Source organism: Eleutherodactylus coqui, chromosome 7 (genome assembly GCF_035609145.1).
Source record: "Eleutherodactylus coqui strain aEleCoq1 chromosome 7, aEleCoq1.hap1, whole genome shotgun sequence".
Lineage (NCBI taxonomy): Eukaryota > Metazoa > Chordata > Amphibia > Anura > Eleutherodactylidae > Eleutherodactylus > Eleutherodactylus coqui.
Window position 1 is genome coordinate 51023510 of NC_089843.1, and position 26496 is coordinate 51050005.

The 26496-nt window shown below is 41.3% G+C and overlaps 1 protein-coding gene across 1 annotated transcript in view; it reads left to right on the forward strand.

Moving 5' to 3' along the window:
- Window positions 1-26496, forward strand: part of FGFRL1 (fibroblast growth factor receptor like 1) — a 160791-nt gene that overhangs the window by 23789 nt on the left and 110506 nt on the right. The window lies entirely within an intron of this gene.

Below are 26496 nucleotides of genomic sequence, written 5' to 3' on the forward strand. Positions count from 1 at the left end.
GAGACGGGGACGCCAGCGCAGGGAAGGTGAGTATATAACTTCTGTATGGCACATATTACATGCACGATGTATATTACAAAGTGCATTAATATGGCCATACAGATAACTTGTCATCGCGGGACAACCCCTTTAAGAGTATGAAATTTATGATAGCTGCAGCAGAAGAAGAGTGTTTTGACCTTGTGAGCAGCCAGTTCTTTCATGTGATCATGTTAGTGAGGAGAGGGGTGGTATTAAGATAATGTTAGTACATGTGATGGGTGGTATTAAGAACCAGACAGCCAATGAGAGCATAGGATTTATAACCACTGCAGGAGAAGAGTATGCTCATCTTGCAGGGGAAAGTGACCTATCCAATAAAGTGAGTATGATAGTCAATAAGAGAATGCATGTGGCAGGTCTGTGCCATTAAGTGGGCAGATATAGAACACCCTGCTGCCGATCAGGGAAGATGAAAGCAAGAGAGGAGTAGTGGGTTGTTGTTTGTTCTATAAAGTAATATATTGAGGGGGTTGGTCCTCCAAGTTTTTCTAAATAGTTATTTGTTCAGTGATGGAGGCATACAATGTCATATAGCCATTGAGAGTATGAAATTAATGATAGAAGAGGAGTGTTGTGTAGGGCGACCTGTGCTTTCATGTGATAATATTAGTTGGCAGGGGGCTGCATGTGATGGGGTGCTATTAAGAACTGGGCAGTCCCGGAGCCAATGAGAGCATAGGATTTATGATGACTGCAGGAGATGAGTATACTGATCTTGAGAAGGAAAGTGACTTGTTTAGTAAAGTGAGCTTTTTAGTCAACAAAGAAATGAAAGTAGCGGAGTATGACATTGAGTGAGCAGATACAGAACATGGGAACGATGAGAGCAGCAGAATAGGAGGGTGTTGATCTTGTGAAGGGCAATGACCTGTCCTTTGGTTTGATGGGTTGGTATTATGAATGGAGTACTAGAGCCAATGAGAACAATGGATTTTAGATTGTTGCAAGAAATGAGTACTGTATACTAATCTTACGGGGAAAAGGGACCCATCCACTAAAGTGAGTATGTTAGGCAATAAGTAAATGCATGGCAGGTCTGTGTCATTAAGTGGGCAGATATAGAACACCCTGTAGCCAGTCAGATCATGGCAAAGGTAAGAGCAGCAGAAGAGGAGTGTGATGACCTTGTAGGTGGCAGTCAGTCACCCTTTCATGTGAGTATTGAGGGCAGTACTGCATATGATAGGGCAGTATCATGAAATAGCATGGGCAAGCAATACCCTATAGGCATAGCACCGTAGTTATTTTGATAGCAGCAGAGGAAGAATATGTTGATCCTGTGGAGGTAAAGTGACCTGTGCACCCATGTGATTTTCCTATAGCCATCAGGCGAGGTTTTCCTGTTCATCTATAATGACCACGTGGAATAAAGAGACAGTGGGAGAAGCTATCACTACAGTCTCATAAAACAAGACAATGGCGGGTCATTAAACCCATAGTATGCCCACCACACTTCCTTTTTGTGCATTAATTAGTGTTGGTATTACAGCCCAGCGTGGGTTTTATAAGATGTTTGTTTTTTTAAGCAGTTTTGATTGAAGGAGACACAGTAGCTATAAACCAGTTGTGAGTGAATGGCCGACTACTGTATGTGTGAATTACTGAATGCTATCTCAGGGGCCTAATGACTGTATTCATCGCTTGCCAGCCCCTGTCATTTCACTGACTCTCTCCTTTCTGCAGTGTGAATGCCTGAATGGATTTTGCTTTGGCAATTAAGCAACCCCTATTGTTCTGCCAGTCTCTGCCCTTTCCAGGGCATGATGGATTTATAAGGTTGCCACTTTATCATTCAAAACATGCAGCTCTCCTGCTTATTTTAACCGTTTTCTATAACTCCGAGTTGCGCTTCATGTAATTTTTGCAGTTTTTTGGAACTTATTTAGCTTACAAGATGTTGCAGACCTGATCGATCCGATTTGTTTTATACGTTGGTGTTCATATGGCCGTTACATTTTTCAGATGTTGTCACCCTACTTTCCCAGATTGCTCTTCAGTTCTTCCTCCTCTGCCATTCTATCTCTGTATTACTATGACAGTTATATAGAGATGAGCGAGCATACTCGCTAAGGGCAATCACTCGATGTTATACACAGTCTTCTATATGTGCTGTTTATGTTCATGTTTTCACACTTTTGGTTGGTTAATAGGGTTTTTTTTCCCAGCTTTGCATTGACTTTGTATTATTTTTCTTATACTGATCCTGAGCTTGCATTATGCTCCAGAGCTGCATTCACAATTCTGCTTGCTATTATTGGAAACCGCAAACTTGTTGACAGCAACACCCCTAATAGCTTAGCTTAGCTCCATAATCCTAGGTGACAGTTTTTCCTACTGTTCAATGCCCGGTGTAGAAAGGCTACTTCACCACAACAAGCAGTGGGCAGACACTTGACTCATCAAGGAACAGTGGAAGATTTTAGCTCTGAATCCTGGGAAGCTGTGAATGCGACTCTGCAGTATGATACAGGATGTAACTCAGCATCAATATGTGATAAGTAATGTAATGTATGAACACAGCGACTCAACCAGCAAAACAATGAGTGCAGCTCTGGAGTATAATGCATGATTCAAATGAGGATTAGTGCAGGACAACTAATGTATATACACAGTATCTTTACCAGCAGAATAGTGAGTGCAGCTCTGGAGTATAATACACGATGTAACTTAGGAGCAGTACAGGATAAGTAATGTATGTACACAGTGACTCCACCAGCAGAATAGTGAGTGCAGCTCTGGAGTATAATACTGGATGTAACTCAGGATCAGTACAGGATAAGTAATGTATATACACAATGACTCCACCAGCAGAATAGTGAGTGCAGCTCTGGAGTATAATACAGGATGTAACTCAGGAGCAGTACAGGATAAGTCATGTATGTACACAGTGACTCCACCAGCAGAATAATGAGTGCAGCTCTGGAGTATAATACAGGCTCTAACTCAGAACCAGTACAGGATAAGTAATGTATGTACACAGTGACTCCACCAGCAGAATAGTGAGTGCAGCTCTGGGGTATAATACAGGATGTCACTTAGGATCAGTCCAGGATAAGTAATGTATGTACACAGTGACCCCACTAGCAGAATAGTGAGTGCAGCTCCGGAGTATAATACAGGATGTAACTCAGGAGCAGTACAGGATAAGTAATGTATGTACACAGTGACTCCACCAGCAGAATAGTGAGTGCAGCTCTGGAGTATAATACAGGATGTAACCCAGGATCAGTACAGGATAAGTAATGTATGTACACAGTGACTCCACCAGCAGAATAGTGAGTGCAGCTCTGGAGTATAATACAGGATGTAACTCAGGATAAGTACAGGATAAGTAATGTATGTACACAGTGACTCTAGCAGCAGAATAGTGAGTGCAGCTCTGGGGTATAATACAGGATGTAACTCAGGATCAGTACAGGATAAGTAATGTATGTACATAGTGACTCCACCAGCAGAATAGTGAGTGAATTTCTGGAGAGTAATACAAAATCTAGCTCAGTATCAATGTGTGATAACCAAATTCAGTTGTCAAGCTTCACCAGCATGCCCCATGTCTTTAAGAAAATCTCCACTTCTTTTCCGCCTGAAGACGCCAGTAAGGGACCAGCACGAGTCAGAATATAATGTAAGGGTCTTTTATATAGATGGGGAAAAAGAAGCATTTGTTAAGGCTCTCCCAGTGGCTGTGTAATTGAGTCTTGTTTATCCTGTCCGCCCTTGCTCCCCTTAGGTTTACTACCACTGTTTGGCCAGAGGAAATGAATTAACATAATTTACTGTTTTTAAAACAAGACACATAGTGAACCCCCTTCCCTACAGCCACCTCCGAGCATGTTTACAGAGTCTGGGGCCATTTACAGAGAACAATAACCTGATTATGAGACATAGACTTTCTCTAAAGACAAGCTAAAGAATTCAGTGCTCTCCGCCGCTATGCTAAAATCAGTCCCTGTTGTTGCCAGGTTGTTAGAAAGTCTGTTCAAACTTTTTTTTTAGGGATATCTGTACCTGGGTAAGTGGAGTGGTAACAAATATATACGAAACCCAGCTTCCCAGAGGCCAGAAAGGCAATTTGCTAAAACAGGTTTCCAGGATGTTGCCTATTTTTCTATTGATGACTTATCCACAGGATAGGTCATCAATAGATGATCGGCAGGGGTGCGCCGCTCAGGATCCCTGCCGATCATCTGATTCACATTGCTGTTGTCAGCACAGTCATTGCAAGAAGCAGACCGCGCTGTCTGTAGTGTAGTAGCCCAGGTTTGTATTGCAGGCATATTCAATGAAAGCTGTGCCTGCATTACCGAATCGGGACACTGCGTTGTTGCCAGCGCTATCTGCTTCCAGCGCTGACCACTTTGACAGTGGCGGTAGGAAATAAGCAGATCTGTGAGGATCCATAGTGGCAGACACCCACTGATCATACATTGATGACCTAGGTGATCAATAGAAAAACAACACCCAAAGTCCCGAACAAACCCTTAACTATCTAGCTCATATAACCGATGTTCAGTCTTGCTGTTTATTGTTAATGTCATCCAATAGAGTTGGGTTGGCTAGGCTTTTTTATAAAAAACCTTTTTCCACAAATGTATTCCTTTTGTTCATCCCAATCTTCCTGGTTCATGCAGGGAAGGCCATCACTGGACAACTACCAAGGCTACTATGGCACACAGAGCAGGAGACGTTCATGAGGTCTGTATTGAGTAGTAATACCCTGCAGTTATTTACAGCCCGAGACAAAGAAAGTCCACAGGCCGAGTTCATAAGTCAACTGCTGTGTACTCTCCAGCTGGGTGTCTGGGATTTCTGAAGCTCCTGGATAAAGGAATAAATATTAGCGTAGGTCCGAACATCTTTCCTGCGTCACCTCGGAGATTTGTGAGCCTGCTGGGTAATTAGATGTTGAACAGAAAAGGGAGTGAGCATTTTAAGGTCAAGGGTAGATGGCTTAACAACCTTTCTTAGCACGTTTTGTAACAACAGGGCAGGTCTCTGTTGTTGTTGGGGGTCTTGAAGTCTTCTAGGAACATGGTTTTTGACAGAAACCAGATTGCTGCCCCCCCAGCTGTTCCTCTTGTCACTTAACAAATAGAATGCTGAGCAGCGGTTCTTAGACCTCGGGAAGTCTCAGTCTTCGGGAAACAAGAGTGCTTGGTGCTTAACTTATTAGTTCTAGTTTGGTCTCTGCATTAACTGTCTATTCTCTTCAGTTTTCTTATAATCAAAACTGGACCATAACTGGACGCTTCTCAGCCATACATGGGTCCAACATCTTCTACCACCTTACGTTGTGATGCCATTGTGGCATGAGAGAAATGGGTTGGTTGCCACTGTTGGAAGAACTGTTAATACTGGAATAGCCTAGTCCAAACTTTATGGTACTGAGCTACTTTTTGAGCTTGGTCACCAACAGTTTAGAATTGGTGGAGCTAAAGTCTTCCATACATATTAGGATCTTCTTGACGGATCCTACTGTTTCTATACATTTTCACCGACATTATGATGTGCACAGGAAGCTGTCAGAGAATGCTTTGGAGAACCACCACACGTAAATAGGGCGTAAAGTCCTTCGCACAAGTTATTTTGGCATCCGTGGGACTTGATAGGTGACAAATTTCAGAGACTACTAGACTACCATAAAAATGTATATAAGTGTCACTAGTAAGGGTAGGGTGCCTTCATGAAAAGTATGAGATAGAATTGTAATACAGACTTTGGTACCATAAAAGTACCAAAGTTGGGGGGAAATACCTTGACAATATGACATCTGATGGTACATGCCATAATTTCTCTGTAGTCAGAGGAATATGGAGGCATTTAGTGATGCATACACTTCTACTTGTGCTGTAGTACAGGTGCATATAAGGGCCAACAATCGGTGACAAACATCAGGCGTTAGCTTCCCTGGTTGTGTGGCCATGTAAAAGTACAAATGATTATTGACTGATTGGCCCATTTATGCAAACATAAAAATGTTCATTGGTCAGCTGCACATGTCATGGTATGAATGGGGTAATGTGCCGTCGAGGATGGGGGTCGAATGATCATAATAGCAATCGTTAGTCCCCATAGAGCCAATTGTCTGCTGGTGTGAACAGTATAACCAGTGTTGACCAACATGCTATTATTGGCCCTCGTTCACAACGGTAGAGAATCAACGGGTGTAAATGGGCCCTAACTCAGAGGCTGTACGCAGCTGTAATACCGCATAAGTTTGTAAAAAGTTTTTCTGGATCTCCTGTTCTTGTGAACTTTCACATCATACTGCAGTTCTGTGCTGCATTATAACACGTTGTGGATGGTCACATGCCAAATTAAAGTAATTTAACTATAAAATTACTTGTAAGGATGTAATTTTGGTCGGGTGTGAAAAATAGGAAGCTTGTTAAAAAAAAAGTGTAAACACATGGATTTGGGGAATTTCGTTTTTCAAGGTTCTGCAAACTTTTTGAAAAAAAGTTGACACCAGCAGATTTTAGTCAGGATTGCGATTACTCAGAATATTGTTACGTTTGTGTTATAAAGTAAATTAATATTTTCACTTAAAAACAAACAGCGGAGTTAAATGTATAATTGACAGTTTAGGAGGACACACAATCACATCTTTGTCCAACTCCTGAAGCAGCCTCGCAGGTCAAGCCGTGGAAAGTTCTTTAGCTAACCTAATTTGTAAAAGGGAAAGCAGGGGGGAGTTCAGCGCTGCTCCTCACTGTTGGCTACTCTCAATATATTCTCTCCTCCAGTGTCATTTTATTACCCTTTTTCCAATTTGGGATTAACTCGGGGTCTCTCCACCATGAATGGTAATGAATGTGTACCACCACCAGGTTCAGTTTAATTGTTCACATCTGTAACTTGTGGCCTGGATGTGATGTGAAAGGTATGACAAGTAAATTAAGGCCAGATATAACATAGGGAAGACGCACTTTTATGTTCCATTCGAGAACACTGGATATACTGTTTGCCTTCTGTAATGGGAGTTGGCACGCAGACATATTCAGGTAGTGACTGAACACTAATAGGATTTCCTGTTGTACCTCTCATTTGATTGAACCAGTAACATCGGGACCTCTGATGAGGCTTAGCATAGAGGCCTGCGGTGTACGGTTTCACACGGACTGGAAAGAGTGTGCAAATGCCATGAAAATAATATTACACCGCCATTAAAATTGCTTCAGCCAGCTGCTCCACAATCTTTAAGCTATTGTGTATTTTTAATTTACATCTTAATTCAAACCAAACGGGGAACCGGCTTTCAAAAATATTTGTATGGGAGATCCGAGGAGACGATACGCATCGGGTAATTGTAGGGTGTTCATGAACTGACCTTGATATAATTAGTATGAAATGCCCTTTTTGTTCCCAAGAATTAATTACTGGTTAATAGTGAGGTTTATAATGTATAGGAAATTGTAGATGGTGTGGTCCAGGTGCTGGGGAGACGGGTAGGTTGAACAGTCCTTTGTTTGGTGTAGGCCAAGTCTAGCATCTGACATTCGAGTTTTGTGGAGTTTTTAGCAAATTTGGAAAATATCGATGATATCTTTAGAATCTAGCTGTGTGGATGACGTTTCACAGCATTTTTATGTTCAACACATAGGGAATATAGAAAAATGTCTAGCTTTTGGAGATCCAAAGTGATGCCAGGTTAGCTGTTTTTTTGTTAACTATTAGATGTTTTAGTCGAACATTGCTTTCAGGGGTTTTAGACTCTCACAAAAATCTACAGGCTTCCTCTTCTCCAAAAGCAGTTCTTTAAGGTGGTCAAACACAAGATCGAAATTTGTTTGAAATAACCAGCCTGTTATCTTATGTAAAGGGGAGCCGCCTGACTATCTTCATGGCAAATATTGGGAGCAAGAGGGTTTCTATATGCCCAAATTCTTTGTGTGGCAGTAGTTTATTCCATATTTTTGGTGGAGTTTAGAGAAATAGCTGTTAAATAAGATTTGAGCATTTTGGGTTAGCTTTTCTGAAATGTAACTACTATAGCCAGACCCATGGGCACACACATCATAAGTGCAGGTACTACGAGAACGTTGGGGCCTTTTGAGTTGGAGGCTGTTCTCACCACTTTTCTCAATTTGTAGATTGAATTTGGATTCCTTCATCAGGAGAGTTGGTGATCCAGGCATTATTCTGATTGACAGACCTGGAGTCCGGAAGGAATTTTTTTCCCTTAAATGAGGAAAATTAGCTTCCACCTCATTGGGGTTTTTCCTTCCTCTGGATCGACATTGGGGGGTAAGTGGGGTGTAATAGGCTGAACTAAATGGATAGCCTATTACACCCTATTTCTTCAGCCTAATTTACTATATTACTATCTTTAAACAATGGTGGTCGAACAGACCTGAGGGTCACATCTACCTTATTACTGAAAGTGAGTGGCTAAAGTGGAAAAAAGCTAGGGCTCTGGTGCAGCCTGACAGACCAAAGTAGACAAAACGGTGATTAGTGGTAGTGAAAAAAAATTATTTGAATGACCAGCATGGGATGGGTTTGGAAGCTAGATGCCTCTTATTCAGATAGTTGGGTAGTTAATTCCAAGAGTTGATTAAAATGTTTATATATTAATTATGTTAATGGTAAATGAGATCCTAACTGCTGGCCACTAGTGGTGCTATTGTCCCATATAGAGTTCTGAATTTAAATGTGAGTGTTCCGTTTCGTGAACACCTTAATCAACTCTTGGAATTTACTACCCCTCCGTCTGAAGAAGAGCCTCGAAATGTGTCACACACTGGTTATCCAGATAAAGTTTTTACTACCACTTATCATCAGTTTCCTTACTTTGGTTTATCAGGTTGCACCAAAGCCCAAGTTTCACTCATTGGCACTGTATGGCCCTTTTGGACTAACCGGTGCCACTAGGCTAGCAGCACCTTTAAACTCCTTAAGACAATGCAACATAGTGCTTATTTCTGCCTTTCCCGCATATTGCTCTGCCCACCTGGTTTTGTCTCTGCCTTGCATCCTTCTTATTGGAAGTATCATGAACCACCAACACTGTAGAAGCTGTTTTTATTTTCTCATTAGGCTCTTTTTTCTCTCATGTATGCCCAGACCACTGAGCAGTCTAGAATTAAAACTGTGTCCATGCCTACTTAGGTCACTTGTTGGTCCATGAACCATTGCTGGATGCTGATATCTCGTGGTTAAAATGTCTAATTATAAAATACCGTATGTGTGTGAATGTAATATACCGTAAATTATTTCATATCTGAATATACTCTTACTACGTTATCACCTTTCTACGCACCCTAACAATGCCGCACTGTTGTGTTTTTTGGTGGCTCTCCTCCTACATTTAACCTTAAGTTTCTCATTTGTTTGTTGATTGGCTACAACAAAGGAACAGTGTATATAAGATTGTATTATCGGGCCGGGTACAATGTTGATTTTTCAGCTAGTGTTGACATAGGTAAAATTTGCAGCATCTGATATTAATTTCAAGCAGCTCTCCAATTAGAGTCATGTTAACCACACAAGTCTTCATTTATAAAGCTGTGTTTTTTTCAATACAGGAAGGTGGTTTTGGCTGTTTGCTGCGAACTGTACTTCACAATACAAAGCCTTACTGTGTCATTAACATTTGTAGTCAATTAAATGTGCAGGTCAGAGGGTGTCAGCTATATGAGACTTTGCGCAGAAGGGCTAAGACTTTCACTTGCTTTTGTAGCACTGGACTAAGTAACTTTTTGGGTTCTGTTTGACTGCATATCCCAGTCTGTTCTACTCCTGCCTTCACTCATACATCATACGAATCAAAGTGAAAATTATTTAGATAGACCTAAATGTCTCTATACAGTGGTTATATGATTGTCTTGTTCTGATTGGGTGCATATTGATATTGTAATATGTTGACTTGCTTTAAGTAAGGCGGGTTCCCATTTATTTGGCGATCCACCTTTTTTTTCCGTAGTGTTGTAGTAAAATGCCAGCTGGAAACTTAATCCAAAACTGATCTCACAGTTCAATGCATTCGGCATATCAGTTTTGATGCCGGGTGCCTCCCTGCGCCGAAAAAATAAATGTTGCTTCTTGTGTTTTTTATGTTCAGCTATGAGCGCCAGACCAGTTCAAAAAGTTCACCAAGATGACCTCAGTTGTGTCCGGCTCCAGATGGCTCCAATGTAAAAACACTGCCCGGACACAACTAATATATAAAGGGTATATTAGTCTTTGAAGGGTGTGTACAGAATTTTAAAAAACACTGTCCATGGGTTGTGTCTGGTATTGTAGCTTAACTCCAGTGAAGCTTATGGGGCTGAGCTACAATACCACTTACAATGTGAGGACAGGTGTGGTGCTGTTTTTGAAAGAAAGTAGTCCAGTCTTTCTAACCTTGAACAACCACTTTGATGATAAATGGTCGAATACTCTCATTGGCTCTGGAAAAAAAATAAAGGGTTAGATGGTTTCTTTTGAGGCTTCCATTTAGTAGTCAAAACCATGGTCTGTGTATTGGTTCTCGGCACTGATGGACGTCAAGGGATTGCAGAGTAAATAGAAGTTCATTGACTATAGTTGGTTATCAATTGATGAAGCCCGCTAGGTAGATCCATATGGTCATCTTAACGACTCTTAGATTGACCCTTGTTTTTTAAACTAAAAATTCATAATTGGTAGGCAAGTTGGTCCAGAGTTCAGTTTACAAAATGTTGAAGAATGTAGTCTTAGAAGACATCAACAACCCCTTTGCTGGATCTTGGATTGAGCTGTCCAGACTATTAAATGCACAGCAAGCAGAATTGGTCATGATCTAGATAGCTATATGATTTTCATAGATATGTAAATGTCTTACTGATACCAAAGGGCAATAAAACATGTTCCCTTCCTCAAACTCTATAAGGGATGAACAGCAGTCTTTCAATAGTGAAACTGTGTGTATCGGAAGAAGTTTCCAATGTGTAATTCTGTGACGTATCAAGCTAGTTCTTGGACAGATCATCAGATCTAAGAATCTTAAAATACATATAAATCTAAAACTTACTCTTTGCCTCTAAATCCTTGGAATGCTTTCCTTTATGAAGTAGGGCTTTTCGACTTTCTTGCCTTTTTTGAGAATTCCTTGAAGGAACTTTAGGATCTGCCACTAGTCCCAGTCCAGCTGGCATTTGTCATGTGTGACTTGTAATGTTGCATTTGTCCTGGGGAGTATAGCCCTCTTTGTAGCACTTGATAACTTTTTAGTGCTCCAAATACAACCCACTAGCCTTTATTTTTTGAAGCTTCGGTTACATAAAACAACATTACGGAAGGGTCTGTTGCACATGTGAGATTTTAGAAAAACATCGGTCTCTGTCACGTGCTGCTTCCCACAAATCTTTTCTTAATTAAAGTCTTTATTTTCTGTTGTTTTTTCTTTTTTTCCTAGCTTGACCCCAAATTAATTTGGAGGTTTACCATTACAGTAATCATGGATATTCAGAGTGTACTTGACCTTTTCTTTCAAAATGTCATGGTGGTCCTACTGCTTAGACCACAAAGACAGAAAACAAGAGATTGGTTGTAAAAATGTCAATTTTCTGTCGATTTTTTAAAAATCCTTTTTTGTCCAACTTGCCAAATTCTTGTATTGGTTAACTTGCTCTACGCTTCAGGTGTGTCAAAACAATACACTATGTTATGCCTAGTGCAGGCCCCAACAATTTTGGTTAGAGTGTACATCAATAGCTTTTATACATCCCTTCCCGGAGGTTTGACAAACATTTTTGAATTCTTTCCAAATATCCAAACATTTTCTGTTGGAAGAAATACAAACTCTTTTATTTTCTGACCATTTATTATAAGATAAGGAAAGGTTGACCTCAGTGTCTATCAGGGAGATTAGTTGACAGGAAGCTAGTATAGGTCTAAAGACGAAATCACCGGGCCCTTTGGGACCCTGATTCTATATGTAGACTCAGTACTTGTGGATAAAGATGTGGGGATCAGATATTCACCTTTTTTCCCCTGTTTTTCCAGTTTTTTTCAAAAACAGGAGGTGATCCTGTTGGAAGAAAGTCGTATAACCGTAAAGGCAGGTTCACTTGCTGTTCCATGATGGGTTCCTCATCTGTTTTTGGCAAAAAAATCTACCAACTTTAGAAGGGCTGAAAGCGCTGTGTGGAATTTTTTAAATAGTAGTCACAATTGAATGTCACTTTAAAAAATGAATGATAAAGTCTGTCCATGTATGTGAATACCTCTGGAGGAATTTTTTGGATGTAGGATATACAATATTTTACATTTTGTCCTTCTTAAACCCTTAGTGTTGTATCCTTCTTTAGAGAAGTTTTTTCTTTTACTTTTCATTGTTTTTTTCTGTATTTATACTTGACTCCTTAGCACGAACTTTTGGCTTCTTCGTACATATTTTAGAAGGTATCAGAACCCAAAAATGCTCTGGATTGCCAACAATGTAGTTGAGTAACCATGTGGGAGTTCTATTGGAGTTCTTTAACTAGTTAATGAGATACGTGATGACAAGAAATTCCCGGCCATATCAGTTTTTGCAGACGCCGTGTTCTTTTATTTTAAAAGCGCTGATTGGGATGATCAGACACATTCTCATGCTTCTTTCATGACCTTCCTCCTTCTTTTTGAAGTTGGAGTTTAATAAGCTTGGGGTGTGAAGAGTCTCGAAGTAGCCAGTTAAAAGGATCTACCATTGTTTCATCATTGCATTCTAAGCCTCCCAGAATGACTTGGCTCTTAGAGCGTAGACCCGGCCCGCCGTTATAGTTAGAGAAAGGAAACTCTATATTAGAGGTTTTCAACTCAAATTATGGTGGTGAATCGGCTTTACCACCCAGGCTTCAGGACTCTTAGTGATGTACCTCCTGATTTTAGATTTACTGTTTCAACACATAGAATTTTACAGGTGTTTTCCCACAACTTAAAATTGTTTCAACCACTCTGTCCTTCCTGGTTGCTGCTGACTAGGACATGTGACTGCTGCAGCCAATCACTGGCCACAACAGTAGTTGTGACTCAATTTTAAGTCAAGACAAAACTGTAGAGAAAACCCCTTCAGCCATTAGAATCTTTACTTTTTACCCCTGTCAAGGAGATGTCCAGGATTAGAAAAAACTCATGACTGCTTTCTTCCAAAAACAGCACCACAAATTTCCAGGGGTTGTGTTTGGTATTGCAGCTTAACCCTATTAATTTCAGTGTAGCCAAGCTGCAATACCAGATACAATCCATGGACAGGTGTGGCACTGTTTTGAGAAGAAAGCAGCCATATTTTTTTAATCGTGGACCACCTCTTCAACGTGCTGCAGTTTAGTTATTTAAATATGAATTGGCCGCACCTAAATGTAGAGTCATGAGGTATTTGTCAAGGTCTGCTGGCCCCAAATTCAATGTAGACTATAATTACATCACACTCAGACGACATTAAAGCAACCCTAATCTGACTGGGCAGCACTGCTCATGTGGACAAGACTGGTCAATCGAAGCAGTAGTGTAGTGTCCTAAGGTACCTTTACACATTTCAATAGTCTCCCGAATAATCTCTCAAACAAGCGATCATGGGTGACTGCTGCCCCCCACACACATGGCCACCGACAGGGCACTGGGCGAGACGTCGCTCAGTAGTCGCTAGTCGTCCCGTTTCAGTGAGCTCAGTGTAAACAGGAATCGCTCAATCTCCAATTGACTTCCTGTTTACTGTGAATGGAGACGGATGGCTAGAAACAATCTCCGTCCCTCTCTGCCTCCATTCACGGAACGATCATCATTTCTGTGTGGAAGTACAGGAGTGCTAATCAGTATTTAGGCATCCAACAATCATCTCGTATTAAAGCACCCTTACACTACTGATGTACACTAACGCACAATGTGCATCAGCGGTTCGGCCATCATTGAAATGCGTCATAACAATAAAGCATAACACCAAGCAAAGTTAATGCCCTGTTTTTATACGGGATGCAGAGCAGTTGCGGATTTCATCAAATCGTGCGGATTTTGTTGCTTTTTTAACTGCGGAATGCCTTTTTAGAGAACGTTTTGCAGAATTTCCTGCTTTTTTTCAGTAGACTCGAATTGCTAAACTACATGTCTTGTATGTTAGAAATTCACAACAGCAACTCCACAAGACATCCTTTATTCCGCAATTAAAACAATTTCCGCAATGGAATTTTATCTTGCGGCTTTGAATTAAAAACACGCAAATTTTAACAGATTCGGAATTCAAGCCCCATAGGGACAACATAAATGTCCACACTGACTAATTCCGTCCCGTGTGAAAGCTCCGTTAGTGTGCTGTCATTATACTCGACGTTTCGTTTCATTTTCTTTAACACTGAGGATTATTGTAAAATCAAATAACTTTATTTTAATTATTATTTGTTTTAATGCAAAATACATGATTTTTGCTATTTTTAATTTTTGCCTTTTTTGTAATTGTAAATGATGGTTGCATGTGACGTTTTTTATGTAACTTACTATAATTTATACATCAGATATTATAGTAAAACATTACAATTGTTCCAATTCTTAACACTTAAATCTTATGTAGCAATCTGTGATGATTAAACATTCTACACGATTAAATATATTTAGATATTTTTTTTTCCCTTTTATATTTTTTTTATTTCTATTCTTTATTTTAAGTCCTGTTTTGTTTTTCTATTCACAGTGTATTTTCTTTAGATTTCTCGAGGATCCTCTGATCCATTATTCATTCCGGGATTCGCCATGTTGGCTTTTGTCCTGTTTATTTGATATACCTGAACACCTGGTGCATGTAGAAGTCCTAGCAAGTTTGCACACCTCCAGGTTCTTCTCTTCAGTGTCCCGGCGTCTTTCATCTTCCAACGCTTTTGTTCCTTATTTCCTTTACCCCTAAAAAAAAAGGATATTTTCAACAAGGCATATTAATCCCCCTATGGCTGACCCCCATGAGTGGTAGTCTGGAAATGAAAACCCTACCTTGCTAAAATAACATGATTGCCGAGGCTCTCCTATCCATCTGCATTCCCTGACTTAAGTATTCATTGCAAATCTCCCATGGTTTAAACTCCTTCCTTTGTTTTGTTCTGCTCTAAAGGCTTGATTGAAAGTGACTGTGGCAGCAGTAATGCCTGGCTGACTTTGCAGAAAACAAGTCCCGGCCTCATTTGCACACTGGAGTTGAAAGAAGCTTCCATTATCTGTGCTCATGTCGTCCAATGAAATGAGCCATATTGTGTCTGTAGAGAGATTCCCATTTTGGGGAGAACTCAGGTGAAATTCTTCCAGACTCTGAGTCTGATGTTGTTCCGCAGCTGAAAGGCTTGAACAAATATTAGCCGTTACCCGCGTCCCTGTGATGGAGTGTGAATGTGAAATAGCAGATTATTCAGTCTCCGGGTTTACAGCTGGTTCATGGCAGAATATTCTTTATAAAGAATATACGGGGAAGTCTGTCTGTGTCTATTTCTTCTGTTTGCTATACGTATCTGTCTGTCTGTCTATCTGTAGCCTGTTGTAAAACATCATATGCCTATCCAAGAAGTATTATAAAGTGCACAAGTAATAGTACCGCAGAGTGCTAAAATAGTAGCGCTATATTGTACCTTAAATAGGTACAGTGCCCTAATAATACCACTAAACAGTGTTTAAGTCCAAGTCAGGTACATAAACTATGTTATGATTGACCATGGGGTCGGAAAATGGTCTTTGGACGACCCAAACCTTCCACCCATGTTAATCATGGAATCTGTGTCGTCGGCTTACAAGTACCTGCCCTCGGCCAGGTTCCTAGAAATGAGACTACAGGTCGTCCACAGAGGTTTTATCTAACCCCTGTGAGAGGGTACCATATGGGAATATATCCCACCCCAAATTGTTTTAAATGCAAAGCACCAAATGCTAATTTAGACCACAGTTTATGGACTTGTCCCCTGATTCAGGCTTGCTGGTCTCCAGTTCGTGAATATACCACCACACACTTGACAAATTATTGTCCATAGGAGCCTTTGTGGGCGATCTTTGGATATCTAGACCCAAAAACGTAACGTTGCTCAAAGGGAGCCCGCAAGCTCTTGCATTTTGTGGGAGCGGTGGGACTAAAGGCTATCCTACAGATGTGGATGCAGCCGACAGCCCCTCTATTTAAAATGTTTCTGGACAAATTAGCTTTCTTGTTCCAAATGGATTGGGCTGAAACATCGCTTTTCAAGGAAAACATGGTGCAGCCTTTTTTCGAGACCTGGGGGAGCTCTGTCCAGCTGCTGCCGCGAAGAATACGGGAAAAACTGAGAAATTGTTTCTATCACACTTGTTGGCTCGAGAAACAAATAGCATTGGGGGGTATCCCCCTTTAGGGTGTTCTATCTATCGTGCCGTTGCTGTGGGGGGCCTCTACGTTTTCTGCCAAGTCTCCAATATATAACCTGGGGGTCTGTTCCAAGCATGAAGGTGTATTGACAACAACTCTTGAAAGCAGGCGTGTATTGTTTGCCCATATCAAACAAAAAAAGGAGACAATACACAACTCTGTGTTCATAGCAGATCTAGGTTTTTTTTTTTCTCATTTCTGGGTTTATTTTATAATTTTCTTTCTTTCTTATTATTTTTTGCGACCCTTTTTGTTTGTTTTCTGGTTGTTAGTTTATGAAATAAGAAAATTATATATCAAGACTGTGTCCACATATCTATCTGCTAATAGGCAGTCAGAGATGGTTCTATGTTATAACACTACATGTTTTGGTCTGGATCCTGGAACTTGGAAATGTTAGAAATGGCTGAGATGTTATTATAATGCTGGATATATGTCCTGATTGATTAATAAAAACATTAAAAAAAAACAAAAGAAACTATGTTATGAATCATCCTACGGATGATGATTTAGTTATGCATTGCATTCTATCTATAATCTATCCATCTCATATCTATCTATCTATCTATCTATCTATCTATCTATCTATCTATCTATCTATCTCCTATCTATCTATGTCATGTCTATCTATCTCATATCTATCTATCTATCTATCTATCTATCTATCTATCGCCTATCCATCTATCTATCTATCTCTTATCTATCTATCTATCTATCTATCTATCTATCTATCTATCTATCTATCTATCTATCTATCTCCTATCTATCTATCTATCTATCTATCTATCTATGTCATGTCTATCTATCTCACATCTATCTATCTATCTATCTATCTATCTATCTATCTATCTATCTATCTATCTATCTATCTCATGTCTATCTATCTCATATCTATCTATCTATCTTTCTATCTATCTCATGTCTATATCTCATATCTATCTATCTATCTATCTATCTATCTATCTATCTATCTATCTATCTATCTATCTATCTATCTCTATAAAACATTATATCCCGTCCTAAAGACTATTATGCAGTGCACAAAGAACAGTGACATACAGTGCCAAAATATTGCAATCACAATGCCCAAATAATAGAGCAGAATTGTGCCTTGTAGGAGTTTTCCAGGACAGGAAAAATCGGAGGCAGGGAGACTGTAAAATTCATAAATAATCCATACTTTCATCCTTAAAGGCGCTGCCCAATTACAAAATGACTTTGTTTTATTGTTTTTAACTCGTTTGGACCAGATTTAACAAACAGTACTAACCCATTCTCAGCCCCGGTGATCCAGCACTGCAGCCCTACGGTCCTCCTGGTCTTTCTTATGGAATGGACTCCACATGAATGCAGCAGCCAATCAGAGGCCGCAGTGTTTGGGTGCCATTCTTCTGGCATATCCGTTCAGATGCTGGGAGCCAAGATGTCAGGAGAACGGAACCCGATCGCTGTAGTCTCAGATTGCTGCAGCTGTCACCTGGCGTCTGTTCTACAATAAAGCCCTGAGGACCATGGGGCTGCAGCGCTGGATCTCCGGTGTTGAGGAAGGTGAGTACCGTTTGATTTATTATTTTAACTTATTTGGATCGAATTTTAAAAACTAATTTTGCAACAGGACAACCCTATTAAGTGCACCCTCTCTCAGGCCAGCGCAAGAGACACGATCCCCGCTACTCTCATCCCTGAACTAGCTGCGATGGTCACATGCCGTTCATCGTGGACCTGACTGTTCAACCAATCAGTGCCGTTTATGCAAAGTCACTGCTGCAACCTATGATTGGCTGACCGGTCAGCTGCACAATGAATAGCACGAGACCGACGCAGCTTCTTTTGGGATCAGACCGGGGCGCTTGTGCTGGACTGAGGGACCACTTAAGGAGTTGAGTATCACTTATTTATTTTACACCATTCCCTATGCCTACTTTTCTTTAGTTCCAGAAAGCCCTTTTAATATAAACACAATTCCCTAATAATACCGCTAAACAGTGTTCAGGTCCAAGCCAATCACCAAGGACTTGGGTAGTAAACTGTATCACGGATCAACCTGCCGGAAGGCGGTCTAGTTCTACATCACATGCTATCAGTCCGTCTGTCTCTAAATATATGTAATACACCCATCTTCTTTGTTTTCTTTCCATGAAACGGTCTAATTTTTCCTACACCGTAAATCCTCTTTAATGGCACTATTAGTAAATACGTCTTGTGCATCTACATAAGCGGTTAATAATAATTCATCAGATTGTCTGCGGGCGTTTTTTTTTCTTTCCGCCTGCATAGACAACACAATATATAGTTGTTCTGAGTTTAAAGAGACGTTTTGTGCCCGGATTAAGTCTTTTCAACACTGCCATTAGCCTGTCCATGAAATAATCAATCTGACCATGAAATTACTTTATCTCGCATTTAATCTGTAAAACATTTTATTTCTGCATTATGCTCCACACGGCTGCATATTTCGAGAAGCATTGACTTGGCTTGTGTCATTCCCCAGCTGCAGAGTCTTTGCCGTCTTTCTGCCTTCCCCGGGCAGTGCGTTCTCCTGCCGAGAGACAGACAGGTTTAATCTCCCCAGTTGCACCAGCTGGAGAACTCCCTGTAGGTTCCTCTTGCAGCCGGAGCCCATGGGGTCACCTGTGCCCCTCTCATCGATAGAACTTTGAAGCCAGAAACATCACATGGTCTTGGCACGAGTTGCATCGGCTATTGAACGCTGTCTCGTTTGTGAACCTATGTCTGGAGAAGTCTATGGCATAGGGAGAATGGGCTGTCTCCTAAATGAATTATGCAGATTCATACATTTTGAAAGACTCTTATTATCACAGCATGGGGGGGCTTTTTCTACTAGGTTGCTAAAGCGTGGTGTGAATTTTTATTCAGAGTTCTGCATACTGTATGTGTTCCCTTGTAATTGTTTCCTTGCTTAAAATGACATTGAAAGGGTAAATTTAAAGGAGTTCTCCACTTTGGACAATCTCTACGCATTAGAAGTGGCCATTAATAAATAGACTGATCACAGTCTACCCAACGATCAGGGTTAATCTGTGAGAAAACCTTGCAGTAAGTGTTCAGTTTCCCTGCAGTGCCACCACAGGAGAAAATAGGCATTACACAGTGCCCATCCATATCAATGGGTTGTCTGGGCAATGCAGAACAGGATGGGTCCTCCAGAGAGAGAGAGAGAGAGAGAGAGAGAGAGAGACAGTCTTTGTAATCAGTCTCAACTGTTACCAATAGATCAGGACCCTGCTCTAATAACTCAAAATATCCAGACAGGGTGTATGAAAATAAGCCGTAAATGGAGGTGAGCCTGGTCTTGTAGTCTGGAACAGTGTTTCTTAACCTAAGGACCCATTCAGATGGGTGCATTTTCTGTCCGTATTCAGTGCACTGGATGAATACATTACACTCACAGACCCATTGAATTAAATTGGTGTATTCAAACAATTTTTGAGTGACTCCTGTTTCCTGTGAATGGAGGCTGGTGTCCGGAACAATCCCCAGGCCTCCACCTCCATTCACTTGAATGACTATCTTTTCTGTATAAGCACAGGAGCAGTAGTCCGGTGGTAGTCCCGTGTAAAGGTACCTTAACTTTTGGACAGTATTATAAGCCCCAGTGTGTCGTGAGGGTTTTCTGTAGAGAACACCCATGTGCTAATTATTTAGTGAAACTAATTAAATCACATGGTCTGTTGGAATTCTTTGAGGACTGGATTGGGAAATACTTATCTAGGCCATATCAAGCTATAGAAGGGCAATCATTTTTGGACCAAAGGTATGTTTTTTTTCCATAGAGAGACTAGATAAGTAAATGACTGATGTCTCTGACTCTGCTTAGGTCCAAGAAAATGATGTGTCAAGCTGCTTAAAGGGTTTTCCGAGAGCTTGATATATCGGATAGGTGGTGGTCAACCGGTGGGGTTCAGTGGTTTGAAATGGCTGAGCACCAGGCACAATGCCGTACATTTCTTAGTGGCTCTACCTTGTATAGCAGCTTACTTACATTCACTTAAATGGGCTATTGAAAGGCTGTATGACAAATGAATATGATGTTTGTGGCCTAAGAAGAGACCACAGTGTTCATCTGAGTGCTGCAGTCTCTGCAAACAGCTGATGAATAGATTCCCAGGTGGTGGGCCACCACCAATATAGTATCGATGGCTTATCATGAAGATACCTCATCAGTATCCAACTCTCCGGGAGCTCTATAAATTTCATCTATCTTATTTTTGTTGCCCCTGGGGACTTGTATGAGTGCAAGTTATGAGTTAGCTAATGTTGGTGCAATTCCCTTTATAGATTGTGTAAACCACCTACAAAGGGCGTAAATAGACAGGGACAAGAATTGGGAGAACTTTCTGCAATCGTCTTAAAGGGGTTGTCCCGCGCCGAAACGGGTTTTTTTTTTTTTTTTTAACCCCCCCCCCCCCCCCCCGTTCGGCGCGAGACAACCCCGATGCAGGGGTTAAAAAAACAAACCGCTCAGCGCTTACCTGCATCCCGGCGGTCCGGCGTCTTCATACTTACCTGCTGAAGATGGCCGCCGGGGTCTGCTCCCTCCGTGGACCGCAGCTCTTCTGTGCGGTCCATTGCCGATTCCAGCCTCCTGATTGGCTGGAATCGGCACGTGACGGGGCGGAGCTACACGGAGCCGGCATTCTGCACGAGCGGCTCCATTGAAGAGAGCAGAAGACCCGGACTGCGCAAGCGCGGCTAATTTGGCCATCGGAGGGCGAAAATTAGTCGGCTCCATGGGAACGAGGACGCTAGCAACGGAGCAGGTAAGTAAAAAACTTTTTATAACTTCTGTATGGCTCATAATTAATGCACAATGTACATTACAAAGTGCATTAATATGGCCATACAGAAGTGTATAGACCCACTTGCTGCCGCGGGACAACCCCTTTAAGTCATATTTCTTCAGTTTGCTTCCATATGCAAACTTTCGTCCATACAGAAGCTGATTGTGGATGCAGGAGATCTCAATGGGGCATGGGAGTACTTACTTATGTACCAAACCCATATTATGGTAGACCTATGGTTTTCCGGCCCTGTTATGGGTTCTTCCCCAGCTCTTCTAAAAACAAAAATGTTAGGGTTATGTTTTCATTTCCAGGAATTCCTCTTTACTGACAGACTTTTTTTTTTTTTTGCTCTGCATCGATTCTCATAGAAACTCCTTGAACTGCCTGGGAATAATATATTACTTTGCAGCTTCAATTTGTCCTTGTGTCTTTTAACCTCCCCCCCACCACCACCACCTCAGCGATTTCCATTTATTGAGATAAGGAGCCTAGTGAAAGACAGTGCAAAGCACCATGTCCATTCATAAACTATATGGAGTGAGAAATTTGATACAGTGCAATGCGAGAGTGGTTCCCCAGACATGAATTGAGGTGTAAGAGCTATCCTATATCTGCAGGAGCGTGTGAATCATGGTGGTTGCATAGATTACGCTTTGGCTTTCAGCTTCTAGCACAATATCATCTTGACAGAGGTCATGCAGGTGTTATCAAAAAAGTGTGCACTTCTATCCGGCATTATGTTTCCCCGTGAAAATGTACAGATTTTAGGATCTGTTCATTGACTAAATCCTACAAGAAGTTGTAGCAACCACTGGGACAAGCACAATAAAGGACACACGTTGACCTAATAGTCATACAAATTGTGGTGTTTGGATTCATCTGTTTCTGTGTTTCAACTATGAAAATTGCAGATTATTGCCCAAATGTAGAAAAAAAATGTGCCTGGGACTTTTTTTTTAAGAGTTTTGAAGAGTTCCAAGGTAGTGGAACCTCCAGGACAATGGCAGTCACACAAAATAAGTTTTTGCAACTATTTTCTGCAGTAAATCAGTCTGTATGAAAATGTGATTGATTTTTGCCCAAAAATCCACTAAGGCGCTAAATCTTAAAGAAGAATAAAAAAAGCTCTGTTGCCGTACCTATATGATTCCATATACATTATACTATTTACATAGTAGTATCCATGCTGCGTCACAGTGCCATAAATAGTGTTGATTGAACCGAACCAGAAGGACCTTGTTTTGGGTGGAACTTTGCTAAACGTTTGGTTGGGCTCCAATATGAACCGGGCTTTTAGCAAAAGTTCTACCCAAAGTTCTACTGGTTCAGTTAGGCATCCTTACTCAGAATTAGTTCTGAACACTGGTGTATAACACTGTCTGAGAGCCATAAAAGCTGTGTATAACAGTGTTATATGGAGCTTTTACGGATCTTACACAGTGTTATAGACCAGTTTTAGGGGTTTTTCTTAACTTCCAGTTCGGACCAAACTAATTTGGACCGAGCCAAACTTTGGTGAAAGTTCGACGTATCGGCCAAACCGAACCTTTTGAAAGTTTGTTCATCACTAGCCATACAATAATGCAGCATGATTAAGCCCACCTAGCAGTTCCCACATAATTCCCTTCTAAGAACCTTTTAGCCATAAACCACAGAATTCTCATGTCAGGTGGCAGCTGTGTCTGGACTACCAGTTAATGCCTATTATGACGTCTGAGCAGGATCTGGGATGTGGGAGGAGAATAAGGGGTGATTCCAAACCCATTTCTCATTAATAAGCTATATTTCGACTTGATTAAAGGGCATTGGGTCTATGATAACTTCTTCTGTCCAAAATATATATTGCTTGCATCCCAGTTCTACTTAAAAGTTGAAGGGGCTGCACCTTGTCCATTGGCTACCGGTTGGAATGACCTAGGTTTACTGCTATAAACTTTCCATGGTACCATTTTTTAGTCAGAGCAAGTCATTTCATAAGAAGAGCTTTTCAGCATGTTCCAATCTTTATGACTTACTCCGTATCTAATTCAGTGCCCTGTGAAATTTTTCTCTGCTCCAGAGACACAAGAGTCTCGTGCTTTGTCATTAGATAACCGTGCTTTCCCCCAACACAGGCAAGGTCACTAGACATGTCAGACACACAGACTACAAAAAATCACTCTGTGCACAGATTACGGGGCCTCAGCTGACATCCTCTGTCTCTCTCTCCAGATTACTCCCCGGTGTCCGGACATTTTAATGGGAGATTAGTTAAATAAAACCCAATTACTTGCATAACTAGGTACATAGATTCACCACGAGTGGCCATGACTATTTTTGTTAGGTTGGAAATAGTATAGCTGTCTATTGACTATTATCATCGCATCTCAGAAAGCTCTGTTTTTGTCATTTAATTACTTTTAGCGTATGGGCTGACTATATCTGTTATGCAGCTAAAGGGCTCCATCTATGTCCAAAAGTACTTTTTACTAAAAGCTTATGTCCATACCCGTCTATGGCCATATTCCTTGTAACTCATCCAATGACCAGCCTTATGGGCTAGAGCTTGTATGCAAGCAGCATACGTCCCACTGCAGTGGTCCGTTAGGTCAGCTCTTAAGGTGGCCATACTATTTCAGCAGGGATGGCTGACCATCTAATGTGTATGGCAGTGGCTCAAACTTCCCCTAGATGGCAAATATTGGGGGAAGAAGAATGAGACCGTTGGGTTTCAACAAGGCCAATCTTTTTCTGTTCAGGTGAGATAAGCTGCCGCCAGAATTGTCTCTCCACATCACTCTTCCCTTTCCGAACAGATGCACATTCCAATTGGTGTGCATTGTGGAGTCAGGTAAAATTGCTGGCAGTCGATGGCTATCTGAAGTTTATGGGCAGCTTTAAACACCCTAAAGGGGTTGACTGATAGCGGATGAAAGTGGACAAAGGATGGTGTAAAATAGAATTACGTTTGGAATCTCCTGTTGCTCCAGAGTTACCAATGAAGCGGTGATGTTATGTTGACAACATGCACCAATAGATCCGAGACACCCAATTGGGTCCTTGGAAGCCTACTATTGCAGACAGAAATGGACTGAACTTCATGGTCATCAAGTAGTTCAGTCTCATCCATTACTGATATTCATCCTGGTTTGTTTTCTATTGCCCATAGGTGTTGTCAGTAAAGTACATTTGTTTAAAGAGAATGTTTGGTGCCATGTAACCAATGTTTGGTCATTGAAAACTAACGCTAGATAGCAGTATATGGTCAACATGGTGGTCCTATGTACTACTTTTACTCATTTATATGAAACATAGAGTCAAGTGACAGATGTAGAAGGAGCTGTGGAGGTGAAATTGACAGCGAGAACATTTGGCTAGAAGTTTGAGTTTTGGTCCTGGATATTATACTGACCAAACTTCTCAATAATACATATTGGACTATGTATGAATATCTATAAACCTGATAGATTATGTCTACTATTTATCTATTCCAATACCTGATTATTCCCTCCATCACATGCAATCATGAAAAAAATCTTTGAATTCTATGGTTTTACGTATCCAGACATAATAAAAAATATCTGGTCCTTAGAAGGTCTTAGATGAGGTAAATACAACCTGATATGGACAACAACACATGACAAATTACACCGTGTCATTATTTATTTACCAAAAACTGCGCCCAAAATTAAGTACACCCCATGAATCAGAAGCTTGTAGAACCAGCTTTCTCAGCAACAACGTGAAGTAGTCGTCTTCTATCTGACTTTATCCACATTTCATATCATTTTGGGGAAATATTGGCCCACTCTTCTGTACAGCTTTGCTTAAAGGGGTTGTCCCGCGCCGAAACGGGGGTTTTTGTTTTTCAACCCCCCCCCCCCCCCCCCGTTCGGCGCGAGACAACCCCGATGCAGGGGTTAAAAAAGATCACCGGACAGCGCTTACCTGAATCCCCGCGCTCCGGTGACTTCTTACTTACCCGGTGAAGATGGCCGCCGGCATCTTCTCCCTCCGTGGATCGCAGGGCTTCTGTGCGGTCCATTGCCGATTCCAGCCTCCTGATTGGCTGGAATTGGCACGTGATGGGGCGGAGCTACACGGAGCTACACGGAGCCCCATTGAGAAGATAAGAAGACCCGGACTGCGCAAGCGCGTCTAATTTGGCCATTAGACGGCGAAAATTAGACGGCAACCATGGAGATGAGGACGCTAGCAACGGAGCAGGTAAGTGAAAAACTTTTTATAACTTCTGTATGGCTCATAATTAATGCACAATGTACATTACAAAGTGCATTAATATGGCCATACAGAAGTGTATAGACCCACTTGCTGCCGCGGGACAACCCCTTTAAGTTCATTGAGGTTTGTGGGTATTCATTTCTGCACTGCTCTCTTAAGGTCCCATCGCAGAATTTCAGTTGGTTGAGGTCTGGACTTTGGTCATTGCAACACCTTGATTCTACTCTTTTTTTAAGTTGTAATCTAGTTTTACTGGTGTTTTTGGGATCATTGTCCAGTTGCATGACACAGTTTTTCAGCCAAGTTTTAGCTTTTGGATGGATGGCCTTACATATGAGTCACAGAATGTACCCGAAAAAACAGAGTCTTGCGCTTGCTTGATAAGCAGAGGATAAAAAAAGGAAGAAGATTTACTTCACTGGAGGGGTTTGGGCAGCATCCAATTCCCCTACAGTAATAGGCAACACGTTTTGGAGTGTCGGGGACCTCTTACTCAGTCCTACTCCCCGACACCCTGAAACGCGATGCCGATTATTGTTTTGTCCTTACCTACAATAAAACATTTGGAATGATTGGTTCCAGCGACCTGTGACTATCATCTGCTGACCGGGATCTGGGGGGGAGTTGGATGCTGTCCGAACACCTCCATTGAAGTAAGTCTTCTTCCTTTTTTATCCTCTGCTTATTATCAATCAAGCGCAAGACTCCGTTTTTTGGGGGTACATTCTGTGACCCTGTGTTTTTAACATTGCTTACTACCGACGCATCTTGTCTACGGACTGGTCTCTTGCTGCTCTCCTGGCTGTGGTCCATCCAGCAGGATCCACTTCAGAGGATATTCACCTACCTGGACCTAGGGTACGAAGACCTGTCACTGACAGGCTCTATGCCAGGTGAGTCCTGATGGCTATTACCTCCTGCTAGGAGCGCCAGCCAATTCTTACTATTACATGTGACTCTAGAATACTTTGGTATAAAGAGGAATATACAAAAAATATATTGTTGGCATTGCGTTAACACACGCTTGAATGCTCCAGACCAGCAAACTGCCCAAACTTCTGCTTTTACGAAGGTGGTCACGCTTGATGATGATCAAGAGTATTGTGAGTAACAGCA